Raw genomic sequence first — 24,818 nt, 5'->3', positions numbered from 1 at the left:
TTTTTTAAAAGTATATATATTGCAAATAGTGTTAAAAGAGGCACCTGCATTCTCCCATTCCTGCAGCCATGCCCTGTTTGTAGGCTTTGCTCACGGATAGAAGCAGAATGCTGGACTAGATGTCCCTTTGGTGTGACCCAGCAGGGCTTTCATATTCACATCTCCTTGTCTGCTACTTCCTACTAGTATTTCCGCATCAGTAACCTTCCCCTTCCTTAAATATTTACCAATATTTAAGTGGGACTGAGTGATCAGGTATTTTTATAGAAAAGGGAATCAGAAAACTACAAGCTATTTTGCGAAGCTTAAATTCCCCAACAAAACATGTAGCATAACTTAATTTAAAACAACCTGTAGTTTAATGAGAACAAGGAGCATCCTAATCCACACTATCCCAAAAGTTCCCACAGTGCTCTTTCCTTGTTTCCCAGCACTGCAGACAGAACAAGCTGGAGTCTAGCTTGTCTGAACCAGGGCTCATAGCTTGCTTCTTCCGAACAAATCATGAGCAGTAACCAAGGTTTGTTGTTTGTTTACCATGCGTGATTTTTTTGAAGGAAACAAACTGTGGGTCTGGCTTCATGTGACACTACACCCTAGACAATGGAAGCAGAGACAGAGCATCATGGGAATTTCCAAGCAGCATTCATATTAAACTATAGTTTATTTTAAAGTATGGTACCCACATGGGTACTATGCTACAGGCACTGTCTACATAATTTATTTACAGCATAATTTATTTACAGATTTTAAATTTTTTTTTTAACCAAGGCACTCCAAATTGTGCAGTGCATTCAAAATTCAATGAAGGCAATGATCACTTATCCTAATTAAAGAGTTCCTTTTTTTCTTTCAGCAAATAAGAAGTGACCGTTGCTGATGATGAAGAGTGTGTTGTACTCAAAATACATCAGGAAATTTGGTGTGCTCCTATAAATACATAAGGTAGTGAATTCTTGGTGTTTTCTTCTGTTTGCTGTTCAGAAGATTAGCACTGCCCTCTTCCCCCACCCCAGTAGGATATATAACTGTGCTTTTCCATCACAAGTTAATTTAAAAGACATGAGAGGTAAATTGCAGAGTCTTGAAATACAGGCTGTCACCAGCTGAATAATGAGACCTATATTAATAATGATTGTATCTTCTACTTTGGGACCTGGCTAATACTACACCTGACTTTTATAACTTATAATTCAATACTTGGAATGTGAGGTCAGAAATAAAACAGCAGCCTCTTGGGCATAATGTTTTAAGATGATACAAGGATGCATGTTGCCAGTACCCAAGAAATGCATATAATGAAGAAAATAAGAGGACAAATGATTAACCCCTCTCCTTGAAGATGAAAGGTCTGCTATGTTAACACATCTGTCTAAGAATGTGGACTTTTGGTATTTAATATTCCATTTAGGCTGCAAACTGAAAGTGCAAGCATAGATTATAAGATGCAAAGACAAGTGGAATTGTAGGTCAGCCCAAAACATTTGGGGACTTACATGATGCAATACTAATAGAAAATGACAAAACCTAGGTGGCTATAAAAAGAGCACGGACCCATATATGTATAAGAAATATTTTGCTGATCTGGAGGTTTTAGTACTCCAAGGTTAAACCTGTCACTAATATGATGCTTGTCCAATAGAAATGTAAGTATCTTCCACTCTTTGAAGTGGTAAAAGATGTTTAGTGGTGCTCTGTAATAAATCCTCAGAACAGTAAGAGAGCAACCTTGATAGGACTTTTCATAACAAGCTAGTTAAGGTTTAAAAACACAAAGCTGAATGTGTGTCTTATGTTTGTCTGCTGTTTGGTTAAGTTTTTTTAATAGATTGCTTTTTATTTATAATTTGTTATATATTTTATATGATATATGCTGTGTTCGTGATGTGCTATTATGTTTTATTATGTTATGATTATTTATTGGTTGTAAGCCGCTTTGAGATTCATTTGAATGAAAAGCGGCATAGAAATACAATCAATCAATCAATCCATTAGAGCATATAAAGAAATGTGCATTGGTCAGAGTACAGAGTAGTCTATCAGCTTCTTAAATTATAAGCAGTGATAAGCGTGAAGCTGTTTTTGAAACAACAATAATCATTTTAGATAGGTTTATGGCCATCTAAAAAAAGAAAGAAAAGTATTTAGCTCCAAGTTCTCAGTATTCACTGTGACCAAATTTGCCAGTGAGATCAGTTCAGTTTTGTACTACAAATGTGTGTTGGGAATATAGAATAAAGGTTTTTATCAAATGGTGAACTGTTGACTAGGAAAAGGGATTCCCCCTGTCACTTATGCAATAGAAATAATTTAAAATTTTGCTATAAATTTTGTGGATGTGTTTAATATTCTATATTCAGTATCTCCTCATCATTCTTGAAGACTGGACAGCAGAACAGATATAGTATTCCAGCAGCAGTCTGCTCTTTGGGCTGGACTTTCGTTTATACAAAGCCAAGTAGTGTATTAGAACTTCCAGCTACTATACTACGATGAAAGGAAGTTGAGATGTTGAAACTGTTATTGACTACAATAAAACCCATTGCTGTTTCTGAATCACTGCTTCAAGCAAGACAAAATATTACCCTTCCCATGACAGGTGCATCCAGGGTTTTTTTTAACCCCCACCCACCCACATTTAGCAATATATGATTCCAGATTCAATGAAAATGCCATTTTATTGTATCTCTCAGCTTTTAATGCTTTCTGTCACTACTAACAGACAGTGAATGGTTACTTTGAGGTATAAGTTGAAAAATGTAATGATTGCACCAGGTATGTTACAGCATTTGACAGTGGAAGAGCATGGCTATGCATCGTTTTGAGACATGCTTTTCTATAAAGGGATCTAGGGATGAGGGACCCTTTTCCTTTGGAAGGCTGCTAACAAGAAATTTATAATTGTTCTCTGAAAAATCTAGATGCAATATTCAGAAGTGTAGCAATGTTAATTTTCAGCTGCAATACACACTACATATGAATGCTGTATAATGTATTAAGGGGTGGTATATCTTTTACTTATATTGTAGAACTTTGGGGCAGAATTCCATTGTGGTGGAAACATCTAGGAAATCTCCACTGTATGAACACATTTACCCAACTACTCCTGTAGGGTGGGGAGAAGTGACCCTGGTCAGTATGACTGTTGAGCTAGCAGTAGAACTCAAAGCTATTTTGAATGGTATTAAAATCAAATCTGCAATACCTTTTTGGTACCTCTGCCCAGGAATGTTTTTGTTTAACTTCGTCTGGTGCCATTTGTGCCATCTGTCTTTATCCATTTGTCTGGATAAAGCAGAGCTGGTCACAATTAGTCACACATAATTTAAAGTTATATCAAGATTGGATTAGTGTAATGCACTCTATGTCAGGCTGCCTCTGAAAAGTCCAACTAAAGTTTCTTTTATGCTGTAGGAACTTGCTGTCAGTTTCAGCTACAATTCAAAGTACTGGTCACTGGAGGACCACTAGCAATCAAGGTAGACAATACAGAGCTATATGAACCAATAGTACGACTCAGTATAAGGCAGCTTCCTATGATCTTGCTAACTCCTCTATGTGAAGTGGGGATTAGTATGTCCCATCTGCTTCTCAAGAGAAACTGGTAAGAACCCAAAGGATAATATTTTTTGTGCCAAAATCTCAGACTCTGGAGTTCTTAGTTCTGGGAGATCAATCTTGCCCTCTCTCTGGTGGCATACTGTTGCTAGCTGAAGACACTTTAAGTTTTGCAAGCCTGTTCTTTCATGATGTCTGATTTTCTTTTCCCCCTGCTATTATTTTGCTTATTCCATGGTTTTTTAAAAATATGCCAGCCTGCCTCTTTCATGTTTTATACTGAGTTGCTTTTTTAATTTGTTGTGTTAGCCACCTTGGATCTCTCAATCCTGAATCAGAAAGGCAGGATATAAATGCTTTCGATTAAACCGTAATTAAACACACAAGACCAGAAGCACCAGAGGTGCTTGAGTGCACCTCTCAGCTCAAACAACATTTCCAAAAACACTTCATCAGGTCTGCCACATCCTCTACAATATTGCAGCAAATTTCACAACACACCTTTGTGGTCACCATTTGCTTCTGGCAATACTAGAATAATATTCCTGTCAAACCCTGATGGGAGGTAAAACCACAGACTGCATTGTGCAGGCTTGATGGAGGTGAAAAAAGCATCCTCTTCTAACAGTGTTGTACTGAGTATGTAAGTACTGGCGGAGGAAGAGGAGTGCGGGGGGAGCGCACTGCCCCTGGCAGCGCGATCCCAGTGGGGTGCCATTGCGGCTGCTCCCCCGCCCATGATGGCACCATGCCCCCAGGCACTATGGGACGCGCACTACAGGACACGCACTACAGGACGCACACTATGCCCCTGCAGGCGGCACGGCACGCCACGCCCCAGGGACGCACGGCAGCCCAGCCCCCACCTGCTCTCTGCCCCCCGGTGCCGGAGCATAAAGCTCTGCCACTGTATGTAAGAGCTCTGCTTAATAACCTAGTACAAATAAATTAATATTGCAACAAAATATTAAAGTGTGCTTATTAAGAAGTTTAAGAGTGGCATCTTCCATGGATTTTCCCTTTTATATCCCATATATTTATTTTCCTCATAATAACTATCAATATATCAATAACAACCAGAGTCTATACAGGATTTGAAACATGTGCTGGCCAGTATAACTATCTTTCCCTAAACTGAGTCAAGTCTGGTTCTGTGAGCTATGTAATCTGGCATTTCGCCCACTGTCACTGTATTTGTGTGCTTATGTGTGCTTAAAATTAAAAACAGCATTGTTTAGCTTAGGAGTGATTTTTTTTTTTTTGGTCCAAGGACTGGGGCGATGGGGAGGCATGTGTACTATGCTGTTCTTCACCCTACCACCATGACTGTGACTTGGAAGCTGTTCCTGTAGAAATGTGCATTTTTGCAACATTCCCAGTATCAAAAATTTGTCAAAATATTTTAAGCTGGGCACAGGTGACCCCTTTTTTACTGCCTCAACCTATGCTGAGACAAAGGTCACTGACAAATTTCACTCATTATACAGAAAATGGCCAGAAAGAGAGAGAAAGGGACCATCACACTTCTTAATGGGTGGAGACCCTGGTACTCATATTTGTATCTGTGTAAAGCATGAGGAGGACACGGGTGGCTGTGGGTTAAAGCCTCAGCGCCTAGGACTTGCCGATCGAAAGGTTGGCGGTTCGAATCCCCGCGGCGGGGTGCGCTCCCATCGTTTGGTCCCAGTGCCTGCCAACCTAGCAGTTCGAAAGCACCTTCGGGTGCAAGTAGATAAATAGGGACCGCTTACCAGCGGGAAGGTAAACGGGTTCCGTGTGCTGCGCTGGCTCGCCAGATGCAGCTTTGTCACGCTGGCCACGTGACCCGGAAGTGTCTGTGGACAGCGCTGGCTCCCGGCCTATAGAGTGAGATGAGCGCACAACCCTAGAGTCTGGCAAGACTGGCCCGTACGGGCAGGGGTACCTTTACCTTTACCTTTAAAGCATGAGGACTTCCAAACAATCAAAATGACCAGAACAAGCCAGATCTGGATCTCAACTGTTGCAGATGATTTGCACGGTATGATTCTCCAATCATCTTGTAGGTCAAAACCCAAAGTAAGATCATGCCATCATAAAGCTGTGACTATTAGATGTGATGGACATTTGGGCAGCCAGAGGTAATGTGACAAGAGGAAGTCCTTAAAGAAGAGTTAAAACTGCTACCCTATTAGAAACCTGGTTTCAGGCTTATTATTGATGCTTAATGCTTTCCCCTCTTGCTTTTGCAAAAAGCTTTATAGGTGAAGGTCAGACGACTTACTTGTGTTATATTTAGCGAGGAGGGTGTACAAGTTTCCTTCTGCTCATCAATCACAGGGGAATGCATGTCAGAAGGTCATTCCTCCTAATTCCACATCTTAAGTTACATCAGTGACAACCTTTCCAGGCCCCACTTGACATCTTTTTATTAAGAATATGAATCCCAAGCCCTCCAGAGTAGAGGAAATGCTTTTTCATTATTTCTCTCAGCAATAAATGTGGGCACTTCTCTCTGTCTGCAGTTAAATTGGGAAGTTCAGAAAGAAATCTATTTCCCCCTCAGCTACTGTGAGGTTGCAGAATGTGTCAAATTCAAAATGACAACAGTAGCTGCAGTGTTTCCACTTCCCCCTATGTTTCCCCTTTATTTCGTGCCCCCCTGCTGTTGCTTTGACTGTCTTACAGCAGCCGCAGCAGGAAGCAGAAATGAAAGCAAGAGCCACAAACGTGCACATAGGTTGGATTTCCCTCCTGGAGCAGCAGGAGGCAAAAATGATACGAATTATGTTGCCACTTCCTCTTAGGCAAAAGCATTAACATATGAATATGTAAAGTTATGTTTGTCCCTCCTATTAAAAAAAATGGTATCTGCTGCCCTGTTCTGTAGTTTACAAACATATACCGCCAGGTGGGGTTATCAAAATATGCATAGATGGCCAAAGGCTGGATTCTGACTAGGAAATGCTGCACTGCCTATCCAGGCTTCAAGAGGTGACACTAAATGTCTCCTTTCAGAGATATTATAAGCAAATGTTTATGTGAGAGTTCTGCAATTGCCTAAGAAAGCATTGCCAAAGCAAAGCATCCCCCCCTGTTAATGTCTCATAGGAGACAAGTGGCTCAAACAAAAATCATGCTGAAAGTTTATTTTCCTAATTCGAATATATCCTTAAGAATAAAACCCCTTCCACTGTAAGCTTAGTTCTCTTTTTTTTATCGAATGTGCAGCTATTCACCATATCATATAGTATGTGGTATGGTAAATGTCAGAAGTTTGCTAGTAATTTTAAAATATATTTAGGAAGCTAATCATGCCGCCATCATTTTAACGATTTACCCCCAAAATGACATCTACTGCCAGCTGTAAATGCTAAAAACAAATTTAATAACAGCCAGTCATTTCTGAAATTCAGCTCCCACTGTCAAAGAGACTAGCTGCTGCTTAGTTTCAAAAGCTGATTACTTGGTCAGCAATGTGCAGATGATGTCACAGAAAAGCAGCAGCTGCTTATGCAGTTCTTCTCATAAGTATGCAATATCAATCAATCACAGTGTTAAACAGCTGTGCCAATGAGGGAATAAGGAATCTGTGTTCTTATTAGTTAAGTCTTGACAATACAGTGGACGCTTGGGTTGCGAACGTGATCCATGCCGGAAGCACGTTCGCAACCCGCAGTGTTCGCACGGGTCACGATTTGGTGCTTCTGTGCATGCGCAAAGCACAATTTAGGGCTTCTGCACCTGTGCAGGTGCAGAAACCTGGAAGTAACCCATTCCGGTACTTCCGGGTTTGGCGTGGTGCGCAACCAGAAATTGTGCGACCCGAAACATTTGTAACCTGAGGTATGACTGTACTCTCTCAGCTTTATTTTTATGTATATACATAGATGTGCATCCAAAGTGTTTCCCTTGAGTTTTATTTGCCCCAATCCTCAGTCAAAAGTTATGTGTGTACACAAGAACATAAACTGTAATACATTATGAGGTGCACATATTAAAATACATGTTTAAATGATGTATTCAGCACAGTGCTTGGATTTTCTTGGTGGAAGCTTAAAACAACAAAAAATGTCAGAATAGACATAAAATCACACAACTTCTGGCACTTCTGGGACAAGATCACAGCCAAAGTTCTAACAGTCGACACCACTGCAGAAGGCATCACTACTGTTACCCTAATGAGGTAAGTCTTCTAAAAGCCAGTCAGTTTGAATAACAAGTATCTGTAGCAGCTTTAATTATTGCTTCAGTTACCTATTGTACTGAAGGACAAAACTATGCGTGGGTGTATTTGACTCCCTTGAGCTGGCATTTTGACAATAATAAGCAGATTCTGCCACAAAGCACCCGTTGTTAATATTAGTTAACTCTGAAAGCAACAGCTTTTTGGGCACTCTTACTTTTTACTAAAAGCCTCAGGTATCTCAGCTTTTAACTAAAAGCCTCTAAGGTGGTTAACAAGATATACAAAACAACCCTCCCCCATATATTACAATCATGCCATGTCCTTAAAAATACCCTATAAAGCTCCTCTAATATCTACTATAGGGACGCGGGTGGTGCTGTGGTCTAAACCACAGAACCTAGGGCTTGCCAATCAGAAGGTTGGTGGTTCGAATCCCCGTGACGGGGTGAGCTCCCGTTGTTCAGTCCCTGCTCCTGCCAACCTAGCAGTTTGAAAGCACGTCAAAGTGCAAGTAGATAAAGAGGTACCGCTCAAGCGGGAAGGTAAACAGCATTTCCGTGTGCTGCTCTGGTTCACCAGAAGCGGCTTAGTCATGCTGGCCACATGACCCGGAAGCTGTCTGCGGTTAAACGCCGGCTCCCTCGGCCTATAGAGCGAGATGAGTGCGCAACCCCAGAGTCGTTCGTGACTGGACTTAACTGTCAGGGGTCCTTTACCTTTACCTAATATCTACCATACTCCAGAATGGGAATAGGGGAAGCATTCCTTAATTTTAAAACTAGAAGACATGATTTCTGGAAGTCATGCATCTGGAAGTCATGGTGTCTCTCTGCCCCAGTGAGCCACACTTCCTGTCAGAATTAGTTGTATGCAGTTGTTCTTTGCTCTTGTTCTTTTTTACAAAGTGAAGCTGCAAGGGTTGCAAACTACAGTGGAAAACAGAGAGCTTTTTCCTAAATTAAAACCTGCCATATTGCAAAAGCCTCAAGTTGAAGCTGAATAGTTAGTCCAGGCCCTCTGCTACAACGGAGGGAGAGAAATATGTGACACCTTATTAGTATTTATGTAATTCATAAAACAACCTTCACCCAAAGATCACAGAGTAGTTTACAACATAAAAACACAGAGTGTAAAAGACAATAACAAAAAACACAATACCCCCCCAGATACATTTATGTGAAATGATGGTTCAAGATCAAGTCTTAGGGTGCTTTTAGGTGGGCTGTTTATTCACACAAATTTTGGTTGTTATCCCACACTGTCTAGTGCAATTATCCCAACGCTATTCTGTCCACAAAAAATCTGGCAGGAAAACTACCAAAAATTGTATTAAAAAGTGCAGGATAACAGCCACTAGCTAGTAATGTTGTATAACCTCTGCATGAACATATCAGGATGAATGCTCAATAAAGAGCTGGTCTGGAAGCTCCCTGTGCTTCCTTAGTCTCTGCTAGCCTTTCCTGTGCTCAGGAAGGAGGGACTAAGTAAATGTTACTAGAGCTGTTGTGAAACATGCCCATTTGATTTGCATAGTCCCATTTGTAGGAGGCAAAGAATGAAGAGGCATTTCATTGATGGCAGACACATTGGGGCAAACGTTTTAGGGGTAGGGTTATTGGTGGCAGCAGAAGAAACAACCCCAACCCTCCACCCATTGGCAGCTGCTGCTGGCCACCAATGTAACACTGCAATAAAGAATCATGCAGAAGAGACTTCTGGAGAAAACCATGGCTGTTGAAGCTTGCTATGAGGAACACTGCTGCCACCACCAACCACCATAGAACACAGGCAGCAGCAGTTGAAGCAAGCAAAGCTTAACAACCTCAAATCTTCTCCCAAATTTGGCCAAAAGAGAAGGACAAGTGTTATAATAATTAGGGCCACTGAGATAACCAGGACAGTTAATTGGTCCCAGAATGCATGTGAGCAAATGACTTGGGTCTCAGGTTTCCAGATTGCATTGAGTAACAGACACAAAATCCCAGGTACAGAACACTACATTTAAAGGGTGTTTATTAGTTGTGTACATGCTATAAATCCTATAATACCAAGCAAGAAGACGAGATTTCTTCTTTCTTTCTTTTTTTGGGTGGGTTACTAAATTTTATGGGCTTATTCTCAAAGCTGAAATAATATCATGATTGAAAACTACCACTTAATTTGACTGGCTAATATTTCAAAATCACAGCTATTATGTATGATTATATTTATAATCATACAGGGTTGAAACTTGCAATGCCATGATCCTACAGATTTAAAGAAAAAGGTATAATAGTCTTTTAAGAAACTCAGACATACAGCTAATACAGTGAGCAACTGTATATAAATTGCTGTGATATAACCCCACTGAGACAGAAGACTTTTTGTCCTCAGACCATATTAACCTTGGTCTTTCGGGAGGACACTTTGGCCTTCCTTACTTCTTGACAATTGCTGGCATCCCTGAAGTGCCAGACACATAATTTATGAACTGAGAAGGACTTTAATTAAAGTAATAGGCATGTTAACCTTTGAAAATCAATTCAAAGAGGAGTTAAGTGGATTAAGTTTATTTTTTATTTTAAAGGTTTCCAAGCAACTTGTCCTCTGCTTTGTCATGGAGAATTATGCAGTGGAAGACATTCTGTTATTTTTATATGCATTATATATGTTCATGCAGTATGAATATGTTCCAGAACTGATATAACATTGCTTTCCAATGCTGAAATAAAGGGTGTAATCTTTAATATGTAACTAAGCAGGCAACTTCTTCCTTTTGTATTTTATAGTAAGTGAACAAAAACCAGTTCCCGGAAGTATAACCCAGTCTCTAGATTCCTCCCTGTTTCCCTCCCTTGCGAAGAAGCCTAGATATGAAGGGAATTTTCCTTTGGCCTCCATTTTAAAGCAAACTGACCTAATTTGCATTTTCCAGACTTATATGTGAATTGGAATGCAATTATCAATTGCACTACACACTTCTCTGAATTTTTCAGTACAGTTTCAGTTTAAAATGTGCACAAAAATGATATATTATGTGGACAAGGTTTACAAAAATGCATAGAAAATCACACAAAAATGCATACTTTAGGAGGGAAATGTAAATAATAGAGAAAAAAGCATACATAGTAGATAAACTGTGGATATATCTATATAGCTATATCTATATATATTGTATTTTTTCCTGCACATAAGGAATACCGGTATATGGAATGCATGGAAACCTGACATAGAATAGAAATAGCTGATCTCACAGAGCTACAATTCTCAGGGAGGTTTAACATTCAAACCTCTTCCCAGGTTTGGGAATTGTACCTATGTGAGAAGATTTGACGTCTACTAACAACTCTTAGCACCATTAATAAACTGCAGTTCCCAGGATTCTTTGAGGTGGGGGAAGCTAGGTATGACACTGCTTTAAACGTATAAGTGCAGATGGGGCCGTAGTCTTACAGTTCTGTAAATGCAGGCCATTTTCAAATAATACTATACAAAGGACATAAGTCAATCTTCTGCAAGACAATAGTTGCAAAATACTAAGAAAATAAAAGTAAATTAATTAAGTTCCTATCTGTATCAATGTATGTGGATCACAGAAGAGGGTTAGGGCAGCAGTCAGGGAGAGAAACTTGATGACACAAAGGAAAGGCACAGGTTAAGGAAACAACTACCAGGAACTGGCTGAACAGAAATTAAGATGGACATATTACTATAACAAGTCAGCTAAAGAAACACTATCTGACACTTCCTTTTTATTTCTACTGAAAACTTGCCCACAGCCCATATTTCTGTTAGCAAGTTCTCAAATCCGTTGTGTCACTTTTGTGTCCACTGTAATAGAATGTCTTGTCAGGGTAGTCTGAAAACTCCTATATATCGATATTCAGTACTCACTAACCATCTTGATTAAATCGACAGAAGATAAGAAGACAGAAGTTGCCCTACTTTTTTTTTTTAAAAAAAACATTTTCACTTCATTAAAGTTGCATTCTTTAGCATAACTAAAACAACCTATAAAGAACATCAGTCTTCTGGAATAACAGTGCTTATAGTCTGATACTGTGACACACAAAATGGTTATGAAATATTTATTAGGATATAAGCCATTGCAGCTCACAGGAAAGAGCAGATCTATCCTCACCCATTTCTTGCTATAGCAAGCTATCTCTCTCTACAAATGCTTAGTCTTCAAGAAAAATACTACTTTTTTAAAGGAGCACCCAGCAATGGAGCAGAACATCCTAGCAACACATGATCCAACTTCCATTGCTCAGCACCTGACCTGGGGTCCAGCTGTAACATCTGTCACCCCCCCATATTATTTTAATTATTGATTTGTGTGAGCCACCTAGGAGATCCTTCTAGATTGACTAGAATGGATAGAAATAAAATAAACAAATCATAACAAACTTACAAATTAGTACTATTATCATCATCATTCTATATACACAGTTCTTTATAAGAAATATAATAAAACTAAATTAGAAAATACTACCAGCATAACTACTCCTGTTTTATATACACCATTTACTGAACAACAGAGAACAATAATTATTGCATTCATGTAGGTTAAAATAGGCAGCATTTTTTCACCTTATAATACTCTAATATTTGTGCTGGATTTTTATTTCTTGCATTTTCTAGGGGAAATGGGTTTATTGGAAGAAAGAGAAGTCACTACTAACTGTCAACGCTTATGCCGTAAACTAAAATGGTAAAAATGGGGTGCATGAAAAGTAAGGATCCCATATTTCTCAATTTCTTAACAATGTTGCTGGTTGTCACAATGGTTTCAAATAAACTTAAAGTGAATCAATGTTGCAGGATTGTAGCATCAAAGAGGTAGATGGAGACAGTATCTTAATCAGAGTTTGTCACCTTTACAGATTTAACACTCTAGAAATACCATAATATTTTTGTTAAGATGTGTGGAAACTGGTGAACCTTTGGATAAGGAACTTTTAGATGAACAAAATGGGGGAGGAAGCAGTTAATTGTGCTCTAATAAGCAAATGAAAATTCAGTGCTAAGCTTCTGTTTTATCTGAGCCAGGATAACAGAGCCATCATTTTAAACCACTGCTGTTTCAGATGACCATTTTTTAATGATTAATTTATATGTTTTATACTTCACAGGAATTCAACAAGGAGGAGAGAAAGTCATTTTAGGGTGGGCTTACTTGTCATTCAAATCAGCGCCCTAAAAGTTCCTGCAACAAGGAGTTAAAACAGATGCTATGCAACTGGACCCCATAAGCCCCACAAAGGGAGGAAAATGTTTTCACTGTGTAATTAGTTTTTTGTTTTGCTTGTCATTGCACATATATTTGAAACATTAATGGAGGGATCAGTAAAAAAGCATTTGTTTTATGGTGGGGAAGATAAATAATGTTTACAAAGGAAAATTTAAAACATGGTGACTTGAACATTTTTTTTCTTCCCTACTTGCAGTTTCGCAGAAGATGCAAATCTGTCTTGCATATTGCTTCCCAGCTGTCACTCTCTGCTTGGCATGAAAATTAAAACAATGATGACACACACTGCTTATTATGCTAAAATCTGAAAACAAAAGCTTAAGTGGGAATACAGCAAAACTCCTTAGATTGAAAAATTAATAATAAATGCTGGAAACATATAGACCAGGAAGAATCTAATTGCTGTTTCATACTGACTGTCAAGCACATGACACATAAATCCATTGATTCATATATACAGCTCTTTTAAATATAATTCAAGTTTACGGCTTATCAACAACTGCATTTCTTGAATATAAATTAATAGGTCATATTTTAAAATATTTGAAGTTTTTTGCAGGGGGAAGATGCAAGTTTAGAATATGGTTATATTATAGCACAGGGCAGAGGGTCCCACAGCCAAAGAAAGAATGTATGTGTGTCCATTATTTGGAGAACATTTCTGTAGGAGGACACGATGATGCAATAAAACAGGCAAGGTGTCATTTACATGGGGGCAGTCATAGAATATTGTAAAATCATAGCAAGTCAATAAATAGGTTAATGAACAATTTTGGACTAATACTGATATATACCTGAACTTTAATGACAGCCCAGAAACTAAAACCTAGCCCAGTTATATATGGGCAGCCAAGGCAAGCTTTTGAGCACCAGTTATGTGCTCGCAATAGTCTGTCTCCCTCAAAAATTTAGCTGCAGCGTTTTGCATTGGTTGGAGACTACATAACCCCACATAGAACATATTGAAATAAGCAAGTTTTGCATTTACCAATGCATGAATCACTATGGCCAGACCATCCTTCTCCAAGAACAGTCATAGTTTAAGTATCAGCCATAGTTGGTAAAAGGCACTCCTAGCCATTGAGGCCACATGAGCTTCCACAATGCCAATGAACATTCTGAAATTCATAACCTGCTCTTTCAGAAGGAGTGCAATCCCATCCAGAACAGGCCACTGGACAGTCTCTGGACACAGAACTCACAAACACACAGTGCCTCTGTCTTCCCATGGTTCAAACTCAGTTTATTGGCCCTTATTCAGTCCAACACTGCACCTAGACAACAATCCAGCTCGTGCACAGCCTCTTCTGACTTGGATGTTATGGAGAAGTAGAGCTGTGTGTCATCAGCATATTGATGACATTTTGTCCCCAAACTTTAAATGACCACACCCAGTGGCTTCATATATATGTTAAACAGCAATGGGGACAAGACTGTACCTTGTGGTACACCACAGCATGGAGTCAAAATACAGTTTCCCAATGCTAGTCCATGGATACAACTCTGCAGGTGGGATTGGAACCACTATAAAACTGTGTTCCACAGAGCTGGTTGAAGAGGATACCATGGTCAATGGTATGACAAACCTCAAAGAGGAAAAAAAGAGAAAGGAGAGGGAAATAACCACAAAGAGATCAAGGTGCAGAAGCAGAATTGCATTCCTCATCCTGCTTTTGATACAAGTCGTTCATCAGGGTGACCAAGGCTGTTTTAGTTCCAAAACTGTGCTTGAAAGTACAATGCAAATTGGTACTTGGTAAGCAGGATTATGTAACCTAACAAGCATTCAGTCTGCTTCAGAGCAAGGCTTCTGTCACTAGCACTCTAGTCATCTCCCAGCCTGCTTCACAATACAATATGACATACGTGCCAATTTAATTTGAGTGGTTTTAAATATTAGGAGATGTTTATATGTCCTTTCACTCCTCTTTGGGAGGGAAAGGGGTCTTCTCTGTACTATTGCCACAAATATTGTTCCAAGCACAGTCTGTTGCCTACTTTTCTATGTTTCACATTGTGGGCATAATTTACATTCCATTGAAGTCAATGGCAAAAGCCCAATGCTTTTAATGGAGACAGATACTACACAGTCTTGCCATCTGTTATCTATGGGCAAGTTTCATTGATTTCATTATGACTTATATATAGCTTACGAAAAAGTAAAATTATAGCCTAGGAGAACTTAGTGGCCACCACAAAGTACCCATGGAGCTCCTGCATGAACAAGCTTCCTCATTCACATTAAAATAAAATAAAATAATCTTATCTGCAAATGTAAGTGCTTGAAGTAAATGAGGTACTGTATTCCTTTGACACGTAGGAATTCTCATGTATACATGAAAGGCTTGTGCTTGATTTCTGTTTTCTGTTTAAAAACACTACATTTTTCATTTGTTTGCAACAAGCCCCACTGTATTCAAGGGGACTCACGTCCAGGAATGTGTTCCTAACAGATTGGCCTTAATATATAACTTTTCCTTACAAAGAGTCAGACAAACATAGGATGAAAACATTTTTTTAAGAAATGTTCTTACATATTCAGTAATGAATGGCATGGTAGAGTGTGTGGCATTTACCTAACTTCTCAACAGCTGAGTCACTACTGCTTACTGCAGTGGCGGACTTCAGGCTCTCAAATATCAGCACCCTGTGCAACACTAAAATTCAGGGGCTCCTGCCTCTCTCCCTTCTACAGCACTGCTTTGGCGCCCTCTGCATCATAGTGCCCAGTGCAGCAAATCTGGCACTCCTGCTATATATTTACACTATATGGAGCTCTCCACCACCTTGTCTCTCTGTCCTGGTAAGCAACATTAGCTCAGGTATCAGGAAGTCAATTAAGCATTGTTACCCCACCATGCCGTCCACTACTGTACACATTATAAAAATTGTTTTGGGTTTATATTCATTTCTAGAAAATGATCCAAACATCCAAGGTTAAAAAATAACACATTACATAAATGTCATATAGTCCTTCGTAAGGCTGTATTTGATTGGGCCAAAGTGCTCTTGAAGCTGGCCCAGCAATCTGGGAAGTGGGTAAATCTTCTCATGCTTTCAGTACACCTTCGGCTCTGATTAGCTTGAGTTAGTGCAAGTTACTGTGGACGTATCTGGTAGATAGCAAAGCTGTTCATGACACCACTTTGCTAGTATCTGAATACAGCAGGGGTTCCTTCTTCAGTTAATACTGTGTAAAAGGGGAAGGGGGAGAAGCTTGTAGTAAGCCATCTGATCTCTTCAAAGACTGAGAAAAGAACCATACAAATCTAACTGTGAGGTCACACCCTGGCTATAAAGTAGTCTTCTGCCTGACTTGCTCATAACAATTTGGATCTTGCTGCTAAATTGATCTTAATGTAATCTAATTTATATTAATCCTGACAGCTGGGGGGAAGAACAGACAACCTGCGTTTCAGATAGTTGACTTAATGCAAGAGATTTGTGAACACAAAACTCTGGCCAACTATTGTGACATTATTATTTTTTTGAATTTGAATATATAAAGAACCTATTACAGGATAACAAAGCTGCCAAAATAGGTAATATTTTCATTTACTAATGGATATGAATTAGATCTCACTGGAAAAGTGTTTTATTATTATTATTTTCAGAAAGCTATTCTGTAAGGAGTATGATGCAAAAATATTGCCGTAGATATATCACAGTTATACACCATTCAGAGCCCTGGTCCTTGCCCTCATTAGCATTCTTGTGATGTGCATACGAATCTGGTAACACAGCTGGGAGCAGGTGGCATAGGAACAGACTCAAAATGAGTTGAAAGATTCATTAAGCTATGGACTAAGTAATTGAAAGCCATAGCATTAGGCTTGGTTGGGTTAGAAAAAGAATACTTCAAATACTGTCATGGGCAGGCCAGTCCTCAAAGTGCTACATTAAAATAAGTCCCACTGATATAAGTCTTCTGAGTAATTACTATAGGATGAAAACAATATGCACTTCAGAAAATGGGCATGGAGGAGAATAATTTACACTTCAAAAGTCCAAGAACAAATTAAGCTGCATATATAGTATGTTGGATTTATTGTGACACTGTGAGTTGCAAAATCATGTTTGGCATTGGCTATGTTTAAAGGGCTTGGATTTTCCACAGTTACAAAGAAAACAGGAAAGAACACACACATACACACACACTCTCAACCTGCTCTGCAAATTAACCAGCAGGTACCTAAATGCAAATGGTTGGATTTCGTTTACCTGTAAAGTTGTTTCACACACTATGGCACCTGAAACAGGTGTGGCAGTGAGTAGCTTTGTGGTCACTTAGGCAATGAAAAGCCCTGGGAAGCTTGACATGTGAGTGCACGCACTGGGGGTACAGTGCAGATGTCAGGGCTATTTAAGCTCATCCCACCCTTCTTTCCTGTTGGCAGTGCAGGCATTGCCGGTTGCCATTTGGGGGCTGAGTAGCTCATCAGTGAAAGGTTTCATTAATTAAAGGTAAAGGTAAAGGTACCCCTGCCCGTACGGGCCAGTCTTGCCAGACTCTAGGGTTGTGCGCTCATCTCACTCTATAGGCGGGGAGCCAGCACTGTCCGCAGACACTTCCGGGTCACGTGGCCAGCGTGACAAGCTGCATCTGGCGAGCCAGCACAGCACACGGAACGCCGTTTACCTTCCCGCTGGTAAGCGGTCCCTATTTATCTACTTGCACCCGAAGGTGCTTTCGAACTGCTAGGTTGGCAGGCGCTGAGACCGAACGACGGGAGCGTACCCCGCCGCGGGTATTCGAACCGCCAACCTTTTGATCGGCAAGTCCTAGGTGCTGAGGCTTTAACCCACAGCGCCACCCACGTCCCTTTCATTAATTATGAATCCCCAAATTTTGGATCCCCTCCAAACCAGTGCCAAAGTTTTGTAGTCTTGTGGGGTTTCGTAGCAAGAACCCCATGTTTTGTGATCCCCTCCCCAAACTGAGTAATCCATACTCAAGTTGGTGGATCGTAGGTTTTACTCAGAAATCCATCCTTGTCCAATTCACTCCAAACTGGTCCCAAGGGTTTGCAGTCATTTTGTAGGGTTCCTGCTACAAAACCAGGGTTCCTGTTTAACAGAACTCAAAATCCAGCATTGTCTGATTCAGGAAATTCAGGAAATATTCTGAGTTCATCATACCTCTTTAAAGATGAGCATATTTAAATCTAGCTACCTTTAAAATCTGAATAATTCCTTCATGGCTGGCATCCAGATAATGGTGGGATACAGGACACAGACAAAAGATGGCCATTGTTAGCCATTGTTCAACAGGAGCACGTTCTTTCAGCTCTTAATTTGCAATAAGGGGAAGGAAAGAATTGGTCAGGAAAGAAAATCAGAGAACTATTGAAATTGCAGAAATGGCTCATTTCAAAGTTCCCTTACCTCCCTATAAGAATGCTTTGGCTAAAATATATTATAAAGAACCCAATATTTCAGTCAGTCTAGCTCCTGACTCCCATGAGGATGCAACAAAATGACTGCAAAACTTTGGCACCAGTTTGGCGTGAACCAGACAGTGTTGGATTTCTGGGTGATACCAATGATTCCAGTTTGAGTATCTGTTTGGATTGCCTTACAAAACACACGATTCACACTACAAAACCCTACAAAATGACTATAAAACTTTGTCACTGTTTGGAGGTGGTCTAAATTTTGGGGTTCGTAGTTAATGAAGCTGTTGATGGGCTTCATTACACAGTCATTACATAGGTTAATTGGCCACACTGGCAGGTAGGTGCAGGAAGTTATGCAGTAGTTAAGGTTGGGTGAGCACCCTTAGACACCTTTAAAGGTTAAAGGAGTAGTCTTGAAATTTTTCTTCAGGGCTGTAGGACTTGTTGGTATGGTTAAAGAACACCTTTGGGTCAACCTGTAACACCTGCTGAGAGTTGTGGAGTCCCAGGAGGAGGTTGACCAGGAAAGCCATTCATCTGAAAATGTGGGTCTTAAGTAAATGGGAAGAGGAAAATCTACCCCTCACATTTGGCAGGGTTGGGTCACCCACAGGTTGGTTATTAGTTAGATCCCACAACTTGTTTCCCCTATTCAGATTGTAAATGTGGCCCAGTTCACTCAGTCTTTGGTTCCTGTCCCTTTATTTCCCTCTTTGGTCACAAACAGAAATGCCAAGTTGTTTAATGGTCACTTTAATTTCATTTGCATGTATGGTAAGCTGGATGCATAAGGCAGCTGGCATGCAAAAAAACTGGTTTGTTTTGCAAGCCAACACAAACCAATACATAAATAGACTGGTGGTAAAATGTGTGCAATCTGATTTCTGGCTGTTTTACAGTAAGGACTTGCCATTAGGTGCTCAAAATTAAAGTAGCTGAGCCCTCATTTGAATCCTTGGAACTGTGGTGCAAAATTTTTCAGGACAAAATATGATTATCAAGAGGCTTGGTTAAAATTAACTGGAAAATGAACTTTAATTATATCAAATGCCAATTTTAAAAGAAAGGCTGGACAACATCGTTGACCTCACAAGTGAAAATGGAAATTTGCTCTTCTGTAAATTTTCGCTGATCCGGATAAGAGAAAAGAAAGGAAAAATTGGACAAAACTGGGTCAGTAAACAATACCAAAACACTTCATACTATCACAATGGAGATTAAGTGCCATTGTCGCATTGTGGTTAGAGTGTCAGACTAGGACCTTGGGAGCTGACTGTTCAAATCTCCACTGAGCAATGAAGCTCATTGGGTGACCTTGGGCCAGTCACTGCCTCTCAGCCTAACCTACCTCACAGAGTTGTGGGAATTAAATGAGAAGTAGGGAGAACCATGTATATCACCTTGCTCTCCTTGGAGATCTAAGGTTAATAAAATAAGCAAATAAAATAAAATGCTACAAAAGTTATGGTCTCTTTTACCTTAGTTTATGCAGATTGTCCTGAAATACAGTGTTTCCCTATGCAAAGCAGATATGAGATTTTCATAATGCATTAAAGGTTTAATTAAAGTAATGTTTTCTGATTACAAAATTGAGAATTATTCTGGTGTTTAGTATAATTCCCCAAATGATACAGTGGTGTGAAATTACACCCTGCAGTTTATAATAAATGCAATATGGCATTCAGTCTTGATTGAAAGCAAGAGATATGTGATATAATTATTTTCTTTCTCTTTTTTTGCAATATGGAATGCTTAAAAACATTATCACAAATATTTCCTCCATGGGACTTTTAAAGATAACATTAAAAGCGATCAAATGTTATGGTTGGCAAAGCATGATGGGTAGGTTCTCAATCTGCTTGCTGAAAATAGATCTCCCAACTGTGATTAACAATGAGTGTGCTTATACTGAATTAATGAATATACATGTTGACTTTCAGCTTCAATTCACTGGAATAATTACTTCACATTAACATATCAACAAGCCAGGAGCCAACAGTCTAATGTTTCAGGTCACTGACTATGTATAACAAAGGGTTTTCTTTTGGTGGCTTATTTAAACAGCTTCGATGTACATTTTCTACTCTTCCCATCTTTCTAATTGCAAATGCTATCCATTAAAAAAGTTTATATATGCAATAAATGAACACTACAGGCATGATCTAGCAAAGTCTGACCACTTTTCTGTCCTATTGCTTCTTCTGAAGGAAAGTTAAGAATGCATTGACATTTCTTAACTCACTTGAGATCACTGGGATTAAAATCTTCTTAATTTAAAAATGGATCGTGCCCAAAAAAGTATGCAAAAAACCGAGCCTGATGTAATGTTTTAAATGTAGTGGAAGCTGTCTGAATGAAGACTAAGCCAGAAGTTTCATTTTTGGTTTGAAAGGAGGGCTTCTGAGGGTTGTAGGGACTGTTGAGAAATCTTCCCTTTCCTTAAGTTCCCTCCGCTTCTTCTTTGCTGGGTGTTTGTGGCCCTGACAGTGGTGGCGGCTGCATACACACTAACTTTTTTGTAGCACCAAAATGTAGTTTTTCTCAATCTGGAATTGTTCATGTCTGTCCTCAACATGCTGCTTTAAATCTAGATTGATTGTGGTTCGAGGACCCGAACCCCGCGCAGTGGAATGAAACACAAGGACACGTGATATAAGGTTAATGGGCAAGAAAAGGCTACAACTTTATTGATTACAGCAAGTGAAAAGGTATTGGCTTAGGCATTGGATTACATCAGCTGACTCCACCCACTCGGAGAGGGGTGAGTCTAAAAAACAAACAAACAAACAAACAAACAAAGGGGGTTTATTCACCAGTAGGTGGAGTCTGTTGATGCTAATCCAACTATAGGCTCTCCCCTGATGTCACCGAGGGTCGTGCCATGGCCTCCCGCCAAGCAGGCATCGGACAGAATACACGACCGCCGGATTCCTTTAACGGAATACCCAAAAATTGAAGGCGCAGGCGATGGCCACACCTAGCCCTTCGACACCACAACACATTATTCCAATGCCTAACCTACCCACCAATACCACGAAAGTTGTGACGATTGCTACGAGGTAGGCGAAAAAACCAAAAAGCCTAATGCCAAATGGAAAAATTCCTACTAGCCCCCCCGGACAACCAGGGTGACCAACCTAAGGTCCATAGCAAGGCCAAAAGAAAACTGGAAACCCTGCTCTAAGGGAGTGGAGGGTGGGTGACTTGCGACGGGACGACAAAAGTGAGGGCTGGAGGCTGGCACCACAGCAATTCAGGCTGCTGTACATGCCCCCTTGAAGGCACCTGGTTGGGTGCCTCACCGAGGGCGTGGGCGCCAGCCAGGTGAGTGGGACGCAGGGGGCAAACGCCCCCTGCTTGAGGCGGAGTCCGGCTCCCGGCCACAACCACTCCCCTCTCTTGCAGGGAGGAGAGTCTTTCTAGATTCTGCCATTCACAAGGATTGGGTGTGGTTACTTGACATGTGTTTGAAAAAGCTTCCCTTGGTTAGGTTACCCACACTTCCCCCTTCGTCCACATGTCCCAAGCGAATGAAGTGGTGATTGCCATCTTGGTATATGCCTAGCCACCACATCATTGGGCAAGTGTTCGTACACACACACCCATTCTTGGGACCATCTACATCTGTTTTCAACTGGACACAGTGCAGGGTAACATAGAATCAACATGCAATGACGTTTTATTTTGGGAATGAATACAGTTTCTTCATAAGTGCTTTTCAGGTGGAAAAAATAGGCAATATATCTAGATTGTGTGGAAACCCCACCCCCCTCATGACTTACAGGACTATTTGGCTTCAATCATAAAGTCAAATATCATTGGCTATTGGAAATTATCATCAAATCAAATCAGAACAAAGTAAACTTTCTGTGCCAGGTCTGATTTGGGTTCCGGACATCACATGTCCAATGTTTGCAGGGCGTGCTGAAAAGTCACTATAAGAGAGCACCTTTTGTAGGTGAAGTTGGGGAAATGATTTCATATCAGCCATAGTATGAATACAAATTCACTGCTTAAAAAAGAAATGCCTCAGAATCTTCCAAATGTGGATACAAAGCAGTTCCACCACACTTAACATGTTATATCTCCCTTCACTCTTCCTTAATTATTCTGTAAAATAATTAACATGAAAAAATATCCCACATCTTTCAGTTAGAACCAGACATAGTTCAACTTGACACACACACACACACACACACACACACACACACACACACACAGACACACACACAGGCTATATGTTTTCTATCTGCTTATTTGTTATGATTCTTTATGATATGACTGGAAGCCATGGCTACTTGATCAACTAGAGCAGCAGATCCGGAAGTCTTCATTCAAACATGCTGTTTGAAGACACAAAATGCCTAAAGTCATGCCTGCTTAGGCATATGTATTTAGTTTTGGTTTAAAAAATAATAATAATGAAAAAGACTTTTAAAGCTGTAGGCTTTAAGAAAAAACCCCCAGTTACAGTAATTCCCAATTCCTTATTTTTAAAATGTCCCACAACTATGTGATAGGAATCACTGCAAGAAATCTAGACCACTGATTTCCTATACAGTACCTAAGAAAAAACATCAGGTGTTGAAACCTGAATTGTACCAGCTTGTCAGCTGAATCATTTAAACCAGCACAGCTGTTTTCTCACAGGAGTCAAGACTTTCAGGCTGAAGCGGGGTGGGCTGGAAGAACACATTTTTTTTAGCGCAGAAAAACAGGTATTTAAAAAATGAGTATCTGGATTTTACAACAATAAGTCACATGGTAAGTCGCTCTCTCATACACATACAGTTGATGTATACTTTAATGTAAAAGCTGGTTACATATAATTTAATGTAAGAGTTACCTGATATTTCTATAGGTAATGATATTATTGCAGCTAACATACAGTGAATATGAAAATACTACCATTTTGAGCATAATAAAATTTAGGACCTTTAATGTAATTAACAATAAAATATTTGGGGAGCAGCTGCATCATTTACAGAATTAATCACTTTCTTAGAATCGTAAGGGCTCTGGTATTTCATATGCTGCTATAATATGAAATTATCCAATTCATACCTCTTGGACTAATGTGTGGATCTAAAATATGAATTTCACACTTTTCTAAATGCTGCAGTACAGTTTAAACTTATCGAGATATGTGTTGAAACACATATGAAACACCCGGATACATATATTTGGAAAGAATTTTGTTGTTGGAGAACCAGGACGCAAAGGACTTCCTACACCCTTTCTACTTCACAGGTGGGCATAGTACTGCTGCACTCATATCCAGCTTGCAGGCTTCCTCTAGGCATCAGTTCAGCCACTACATTCTTCTGTCTTTGCTGGCATCTTTTGGGCACCATGTAAAGACTTACCTTTGGACTGAGATGATGTTGTTTTGTTACTAGCGTGTTGCCTAAGCTCTGTGTGGCTGCTATGAGTTTTGTTGTTCTTTGTTTCGTGGTATAATGTATTTATACATTTGTATTTTTAAATGTGCTGTAAGTTGCTTGGATACCTTTGGGTAAATAGTGACTAATATATATTAACAACAACAGTATATCTGTCCCTCTCAATAATAAAATGTTAGTCTGTTTCCTTATACAAACTGTGTTTAATATCCCTGAACATGTTTATGCTTATTTTAATACACTCTCTATTATACAACATTATTTTTGTGGAAAAGACTCTAGAGCAGCACTATTGATGGTAAAGTTGGATCATGGATTTATACACTGCCAGTATGTCCGCCCATCCCCCGTATTTACTTCTGTTGTCCAACAACTCTTAACATCCCATTGCATTTTTTATTTATTTATTACTGCCATATACAAAAATATTTTTAGAGGGTTACAAGAAAATAAAGGCTTTGAAATAGTCTGCTGCTATGATTTTCTTTAAGAAAGACAAAAAATATCTGGGATTTGTAAGCATCAATAAGAATATTACATGACAAGGCCTATTCACCTGTTTAATTAACAGCACCATAAATATTCATAGATCATTTTCAGTTGTAATTATTCTCAGATGGTCAGAAAAGCCTGAGTGTCTCACTAGAGCCTTAACCCCCTTTTAACCCTTTTTCAATTGAATAGCTCTTTCCAGCAAAACATTAAACCAGCCATTCAGCACTGACAATTCATTAGGACTCTAAGAGGTTCTTTCATGAATCTATTTATGTCATCCATGGCAAACCAAGTTCTTGTAAATAAGGATGAATGCAGTACTCCCAAAACTAGCAAATCAAAGAACAGGCAAATTCAAGCATTGCAGACTTCACGGAAATACTTCTAACATTATTTATTATTTTAATTTATTACCTGCCCTTCACTAAAATTATGAAGATACATAAGAAGAGTTGTGCTGGGATTCCACCAAAGCCCTATCTAGTTTCATATACTGTTCCTACAGCGGCTCGCCAGATACAGTTGAAAGCCTGTAAATACTACATGAGCACAAAAACACTCTACCA

The 24,818-nt window shown here is 39.6% G+C and overlaps 1 protein-coding gene and 1 long non-coding RNA gene across 7 annotated transcripts in view; one reads left to right on the top strand and one right to left on the bottom strand.

The window, feature by feature from the left end:
* The window catches only part of EPHA6 (EPH receptor A6), a 394,139-nt gene that overhangs the window by 204,161 nt on the left and 165,160 nt on the right, over positions 1–24,818 (bottom strand). The window lies entirely within an intron of this gene.
* Positions 7,568–13,515, top strand: LOC128412870 (uncharacterized). Its single transcript, XR_008330178.1, has 3 exons — positions 7,568–7,723; positions 12,350–12,441; positions 12,841–13,515. It is a non-coding gene; the product is annotated as an uncharacterized LOC128412870 (long non-coding RNA).

Source organism: Podarcis raffonei, chromosome 4 (genome assembly GCF_027172205.1).
Source record: "Podarcis raffonei isolate rPodRaf1 chromosome 4, rPodRaf1.pri, whole genome shotgun sequence".
In the NCBI taxonomy this organism is placed as follows: Eukaryota; Metazoa; Chordata; class Lepidosauria; order Squamata; family Lacertidae; genus Podarcis; species Podarcis raffonei.
This window is presented reverse-complemented; position numbering and strand designations above follow the sequence as displayed.